Below are 8278 nucleotides of genomic sequence, written 5' to 3' on the forward strand. Positions count from 1 at the left end.
CACACAATATAATATCAGTTTTGCTTCAAAATACATGATTTATAACTTGCTATATATACCATTTTAAAAAACATTGATTAAGTAGCCCTGGTAGTTCAGTGGTTAAGCACTCAACAGTAAACAGAACTCTGAGCAGTTCAAACCCACCAGCTACTTCAGGGAAGAAAAACATGGCAATCTCTTTCCATAAAGATTCACAGCTTTGGAAACAATGTGAGGCATTTCTACTGTGTCTTAAAGGGTCCCTATGAGTTGGGATCAACTCAAGAGCAGTGGGTTTTAGGTGAGAACAATGATTAATGGGAAAGCTTATTAAATATTTATGATATTTATGTTGCTCTTAAAAATAAATAAAATAAAATAAGCAGAACCTTAGCAAATCAGTGCCTACTTCAAACATTCCTGACTAAATCTGGTTCCTTATTTACAGGTACTTATTGTGACTCTGTAGGATAAGCATTGGTCTGCTAACCATAAGATCAACAGTTCAAACCTACCAGCTGCTCCTTGATAAATCCTATACAGTGTCACTATGAGTTGGAAAGGACTCAACAACACTTAATATAACAAACTATCAAATAATTATTTCTACTCAATAGCACTTATTATTTGTTAATATTTGTTCAAATGATATTTTGATTAATATAGTATTATCATTGCCTCAGTACACACAGTTTCCTTGATAACAGAGAGCCTGCCTGGATTTTGCTCATTGTAATTTATATGCCAAATATATTGTTGTTAAGTGCCACCAAGGCAGTTCTGATTCATAGCGACCCTGTATAGGGTTTCTGAGAAGTGGCTGGTGATTTGAGCTGCCAACCTTTTGGTTTGCAGTCTACTGCTAATCGTACAGGGCCACAACATTAGTCCCTATAGTACCTATGAATACAAACCTATAAAAATAATGTCAACAATCTCAAATATACATTCTACAGTCATGCAGAATATCACCTCAGCATAGACTTACAAAGTCTTCTAATTTCTATTTGCATCTCATACAAAATTACAGTTACTCTGATTACCTCAACTCTAAGACTAAAGGAGAACTTGGCAGTAAAGAGAGGCAATTCTGCCAATTTGGACAATTTTTATCCTTTATCTTTGATGACAACTCATATCTTTTCCTTATGCTATCTGGGATTTATTAAACACCTCAAGTAAATGACACCAATTAGAGATGGTTGTCAGTTAAGCAGGAAATAATGTCTATTGCGTTGTATATCATAATTTTTTTTTTAGTTTTTTATTGTGAATTGAGTGAAAGTTTACAGAATAGATCATCAGTTTTATATTCAACAAATCATATACTTTGTTTCATTACAATGATTATAGTCCCCTCCATGTACCATCAGTTAACAGTATTTTTCTCTGTTTTAGCTCTTTTTTTATTATTTTTTTTAACACTCAGGCATATATAATAATTTAAATCACCAAAGGGCACATTCTGCAAACTTACCTTCCCTCTGCCAGCTCTCAGTCCCTCTCTTTCCATGAATCTAGAGTCCTCAGCTGCTCCCTCTCTCCATGTCCCCATCTCTTGCCTCCATCTCTGGTGTTGCTGCTTCTCTGTACAGGGTCCCGCATTCTGCTGGTGCTCTTCTCAATGGAAGGTCCTAGGGTCCTCTGTTTCTGAACCGTAAGATTTACCACTCCCCTGTTTTTGTTACAAAACTTCTACCTTTATAATTGTGATGGTTTAAATTTGTCATGATAAAAATTACTCATATTCAATCATAAGAATCTTATCCCCATCCCTTTTCACCAGACCCATCCAGACAAAATGAAAATTATTCAGTGGGGACTCTATCTTCCCCCACACACTCTTAAACTAAACTCCCTCTTGAAAACTTGTAAGTCAGTCACATCATGCCTTTATTGACCCTTCAATTTATGCAGCCAATATCTAAGTTGTCTGTCCCTATCTTCCCTGTATACAGAGAGGATAGTATTGATACTTAATGTGAAGATTCCTTCCCTTTCTGTTGGTATTTTGAGCTACTACATCCATGAGCTAATGATACTGAAGGAAGAAGTCCAAAGAACATTGAAGGAAATGGCAAAGAACAAGGCACCAGGAATTGATGGAATACAACTTGAAATCTTTCAAGAAAGTGAGGCGGCACAGGAGGCACCTACTCATCTATGCCAAGAAATTTGGAAGACAATTATCTGGCCAACCGATTGGAAGAGATCCATATCTGTGCCCATTCCAAAGAGAGGTGACCCAACGGAATGTGGAAATCATTAGATGATATCTTTGATATCCCATGCAAGTAAAGTTTCACTAAAGGTAATACAGAAATGGCTACAAGCATACATTGACAGAGAATTTCCAGAGGTTCAAGCCAGATTCAGAAGAGGCCAAAGAACAAGGGATACCATTGCAGACATCCGATGAATCTTGGCTGAAAGCAGAGAATATCAGAAAGATATTTAACTGTGTTTTATTGGCTACACAAAGGCTTGTGATTGTGTGGATCATGACAAGCTATGGACAACATTATGAAGTATGAGTATTCCTGTACACTTAATTGTGCTCATAAGGAATCTGTACATAGACCAAGAGGCAGTTGTTCATGGTAACAGAACATGGTAACACTGAATGGTTTAAAATTAAGAAAGGTGTGCGACAGGGTTGTATTCTTTCACCATACATATTCAGCCTGTATGCTGAGCAAATAATCCAAGAAGCTAGGTTCTATCAAGAGAAACGTGGCATCAGGATGGGAAGAAGACTCATTAACAACCTGCAATATGCAGATGATACAACTTTGCTTATTGAAAGTGAAGAAGACTTAAAATATTTCAAAGATCAAAGAAGATCAAAGAGCACAGCCTTCACTATTGATTACATCTCAATGTCAAGAAAACAAAATTCCTCACCACTGGACCAATAAACAACATTTTTATCAACAGAGAAAAATTGAAATTGTCAAGGACTTCACTTTTCTTGTATCAACTATCAACATTCACGGAAGCAGCAGTCAAGAAATCAAATGACATATTGCATTAGGCAAATCTGATGCACAAGACCTTTTTAAAGTGTTGAAGAGCAAAGATGTCAGCTTGAGGACTAAGGTGCACCTGACCCAAGCCATGGTACTTTCAATAACATTATATGCATGCAAAAGCTGGACAGTGAATAAGGAAGACCATAGAAAAATTGATGCTTTTGGGTTATAGTGTTGGAGAAGAATAATGAAAGTTCCATGGGTTGCCAAAAGAACCAACAGATCTGTGTTGGAAGAAGTGCAGCCAGAGTGCTCCTTGGAGGCCAGGATGGCCAAACTTTGTATCTCATACTTTGGACATATTGTCAGGAGGGACCAGTCGCTGGAAAAGGATATCATGATTGGTAGGGTGCAGGGTCAGAGAAAAAGAGGAAGACCCCCAACAAGATGGATTGGCCAAGTGGCAACATCAATGGGCTCAAGCATGGCAACGATAATGAGGTTGGCCCAGGATCAGGCAGTGTTTCATTCTGCTGTGCATAAGGTCGCTATGAGTTGGTACCGACTCAATGGCACCTAACAACAAAACAAGTCAAATTCTGATTATCAAACCATCGAAGCTAGATCAGATAAGTACTATCTGCAAGTTTGGGTGTTCTTGTGTGTTTCCCCTCATTTCATATCAGCTAGATGCTTCACTGTAAGCTCAGTCTTAGAGGAGGAGGGCTTGTCCTGAAGGGACTTGATTGTTTGCTTTCATGGCTTATCTTAAATTTTTAATGAACATACATTACTTGTGCATAACGTCGCTGTGAGTCAGTACCAACTCAATGGTACATAATAACAACAACATCAGGGCTTCCATATGTAAGAAGTTTAAGGAAATAAGTGAACATTCAAAATGATTCTCTATTTAATTTAATGTATGTTTGCTAATATGTTAATGTGTATATTATCCATTTGGGTTTCTTTTTTGAGTTTTTTTGTTTTTTTTCTTTGTTACTCTCATTCCTTTACACAACAATATAAATTGTTTTAAGCAGTCATTACGACATGGATGGCTTAGTAAATCCACTCACGTTTTTAAGAGTATCACCGCAGTATAAAGGCACATCATCTTTCTGCATCCCAATAGATACTCTCTAGCTAGATATCATGTATTATTGATAATTTGAAAAGGTCTCAAATTCTCAAGTTCTTGAATTTTCTAAATTGCCTCATCTAAAATAAGTGAAGGACTTTAAAAGTCAAGCCTTCAGTTAAAATACTCAAGGGAAGAAAATCCGAGCCCTATGTTTTAATCCTTATTAGTATTAAATCAATATTTGTCAACCACCTAATTAGTCAAAAAGGGACTAAGTGTTTTTGTTGGCAGAATAGCTGACATTGTTTGACTTCCTCGTCCCTTGAGTACCTAAAAAACCACTCAACAGGAAAGGGAGGATCATGTTGTATGATTACAAATTCCACTTCACAACAAATATATAAGGGTCATGCAGCTTTGTGTATCAAATTAAGTGCAATATCATTCAAAGCAAAACCATTGTAAATATGAGGAGTACGGAATTAAATATATTTTTCTAATTTACAACTACAAAGTATATATATATATATATATATATATATATATATGTTTTAAACAAATATTTATATTTATTTCCTTCATGCCTATATTTTTTCCCCAAAATTTTCCTTTAGTTTTGTTATAGTGTAATATATTCCCAACATTTCTTGGGAATGCTGGGAATAATGCATGACTATATTTGGATAGTAATAAATATTTATTATGTAATTAAATGCTTTTTTGCTTCATTAGATTAATTTCAAGCAGCAGATAGATAGTCTTGGTGTTAGTATGTGAAAGCAGGGTAATCACAATGGAGTCCAAATTAAAGGTGTCTTATGTAGGATTTTCAGTTTCAAAATAGTCTTTTTTTCTTTTTTTTTTTAATTTGGTGTCATTTAATATAACAAAATATACAGGTATCAAATGTCCAATTCAAAGAATTTTGACAATGTGCATATCCATCAACTCAATCTACATTATATATATGCCCATCTCTCCAGAAAGGTTTCTTTTGATCATTCAGAGTGAATTTCTTCTACCAACAGAGACAACTGGGATACTGGAGAGGTGCACTGTAAGATAAACACTGTAATGATAACCAGAAAGTCAGTGTTTCAAACCAACCATCTGCTTCTTGGAAACCCTATACAGGGCTGCTATGAGTCATTATGACAGCACTTAACAACAACAACTCAGACACAAATACTGTATGATTTCTATAACTATAGATTCATTTTAGTCTGTTTGGGGCTTTATATGAAGTAACTTTGAGAAATTCATGCAAAAAATATTATTTAAATATAATGGAATTTTTCTATGAATTTTTTGAAATTGCACATATATTGAATCACTCAGTATGTGTTTGTGTCCAAATACCATCACTCACAATTATATTTATGAGGTTTTGTCATATTGTCCACTTTATCAACAGATGGCTATTTTTATGAGTAGTATTCCATGGTATGACCATACCAAAATGAATATATCAAATTTTATGCTGATAGGTTGTTTACAAAGGTCAGTTGTTAAGAAAAGACTGCTATAAACCTTCTAACATAAGCCATTCCATTTTCTATGAGGAGTAAAATTACACTTCCATTTATTATTGTTGTTGTTGCTTGGTACTACAGAGTTGATTCCTACTCATAGTGACCGTATATACAACAGAACGAAACTCTGCTGTGTTGTGAACCACCCACAAAATCATTGCGAAGCTTAAGCCCTTTGCTGTTGCCACTATGATAATCCATCTCATTGGTAGTCTTCCTCTTTTTCACTGACCCTCCACTTTACCAAGCATTATATCCTTCCCTTTGTATTAATATATCATAGCTCTTCTTGTTAGTTATTGTGCATTGGCAATCACTCATGTCAGCCTAATATAAAGAGGTTTCAAAAAGTTTGTGGAAAAATTCCATTACCTTTCTATTTCATTTTTCCACAAAGTTTTTGAATAACCTTCCTATATAACAGTTTGGGCAGTTTTATGTCTTTTTCATGATCTTTGATACATTTTTTTATATTTGAGTCCATTATTGAAACTATTGTGTCAATTAATCTCATTGAGAGCTTTCCCCATCTTGCTGACTCTCTACAAAAAGGAGAACTGGTGGTATAGTTGTTCCATTTGATTTAGAATCTCTACACTGGAAAGCAAGTTTCACCTGGACTTGCATATGAGTAGTTGATGGTCTGTTCCTTTTGTTTCAGTCTCTTGGACATCCATTTTGGTCTTTTCCTTATTTCTAGTCTCCTGAATGACCTTTTGCTTTCTTCCTGTATGATGTTCTTGATATCATCCCACAATTCTTCTGGTCTTCAATCATTTGTGTCTAATGCATCAAATCTGTTTCTAAATTCATGCAGTATATGTCAAGGTCGTATTTTGGTTCTTATGGACTTGTTTTAATTTTCTTCAGTTTCACCTGAACTTGTATATGAATAGTCGATGTTCTGTTCCACAGTTGGCCCCTGGCCTTTTGTTTTTGGCTGATTATATGGAGGTTATCCAATGTCTCTTCACACAAATGTAGCCAATTTGATTTCTGTATATTCTATCTGGTGAGGCCCAGGTGTATAATTGTCTTTTCTGTTGTTTTAAAAAGTCATTTGCAGATTTCTGGTTTGGGGGCTGGGAAAGCAGAAACAGATAGTGAAAACTCCTCTGCCAAAACAAAAAACAAAATAAGAGAAAGAGCTGTCTGCAGAAAAACTGTGGCGCTTCGGATCATGTTTAAGGTTCTGGGCACCAGTTTCCCATGCCCACTGACAATAAATCTGCCTGTGGAAGCAAAATACAGTGATTTCTGAATCTATACAGCCATGGCGGCCAGCAGCCAGAAATCCTCAGACTAGAGGGTGGGGCCACAACCAAGCGGAGTCAGTGACCCAGGGCTGGAAACCATGGAGGTGCGCATCTGGAGGGAGAGGTGTAACCGATGTTTCGTTTTTCACTATTCATTTTTCACATATCTCTCCTCTTCACCCCGATCACACTCTCACTGCACAGTACAGATGCTGTCAGGTGGGAGGGAGTACACCCTTAAAAGGGCCCAGCATTGCACCTACAGATTCCCAACTGCAGAGAAAGGAAACATGCAGGCTACTTCTTACGACATTCTAATCCTGGGAACCAGCCACAAATTTTACCTAGGCAGAACTCTATTTCTGCCTGCACAGCAAAGAACAGTGGACAGTGTCAATCACAATTTTATTTTTGTTTTTGATTGGTGGTTTCTGTCTGTGCTTTTATATTGTTTTTGTCTTTGGTCCTTTTGGCCTCACTCTTCCCCAGGGGTTGGAGCTTTATATCCCTACCTTACCCAAGAAGAGACAGGAACTATGCCCATATAGCCAAGCTACAAGCTTGTAATATCCAACTATCTGGACAGGAGCCAAAACCAGCTGCTAGGCATTACATGTGAAAAGGGAAGCCTATCTCCAGATCATATCCACCAGGAGATGCTCAGCAAGCTTAAAAACAAAGCAACATACATCCATTTAAGTATTAAGAACTCACATAACTTCTGAAAATGTCCAAGAAAACACAAATAAAGATTTCAACACATGTCCAAAAACAGAAAAAAGTAACTGAGACAAATGAGCTGGAAGCAGACAAAGACTTTCCAGTAGAAGAGCAGACTCTGGATCTTCCTGAGAAGGAATTCAGAAGAATAACATGGAAATGAATTCAAATGCTGTGAAAAGGGGTGGAGGAAAATAAAGAAGAAATCAGGGAAGTGCTGCAGGAGCAATCAAACAAAATAGATACAACATTGGAAACAATCCAAAACCTGCAAAAAGAAGTACAGATGATTAAAAATAAAATATAAGAAATGGACAATACACTGAAAAGGCAAAGGAGCAGAATGGAAGAGATGGAAGCCAGAACCAGTGATCTGGAAGACAAATCTCTCAATATTGCTAAGATAGAAGAGCAAAGAGAAAAAAAGGATTAAAAAAATCTGAAGACCGTCTAAGATTCATACTGGATAACATGAAGAGGAACAACTTAATAATTATTGGCATTCCAGAACAGGAAGAATCAGAGAAGTCCACAGAAGAGATAGTTAAAGAGCTTCTGGAAGAAAGTTTTCCTAACTTCTTGAAGGATGAGAAGATAAACATTCAAGAAGCTGAAAGAACCCCAGGAAGGATAGACCACGAGAGAAAATCACTGAGGCATATCAAAATCAAGCTCTCCAAAATCAAAGACAAGGAGAGAATCTTTTTTTTTTTTTTTTTTTTTTTTTTTTTT

Source organism: Chrysochloris asiatica, unplaced genomic scaffold (genome assembly GCF_000296735.1).
Source record: "Chrysochloris asiatica unplaced genomic scaffold, ChrAsi1.0 scaffold00136, whole genome shotgun sequence".
Classification (NCBI taxonomy): Eukaryota; Metazoa; Chordata; class Mammalia; order Afrosoricida; family Chrysochloridae; genus Chrysochloris; species Chrysochloris asiatica.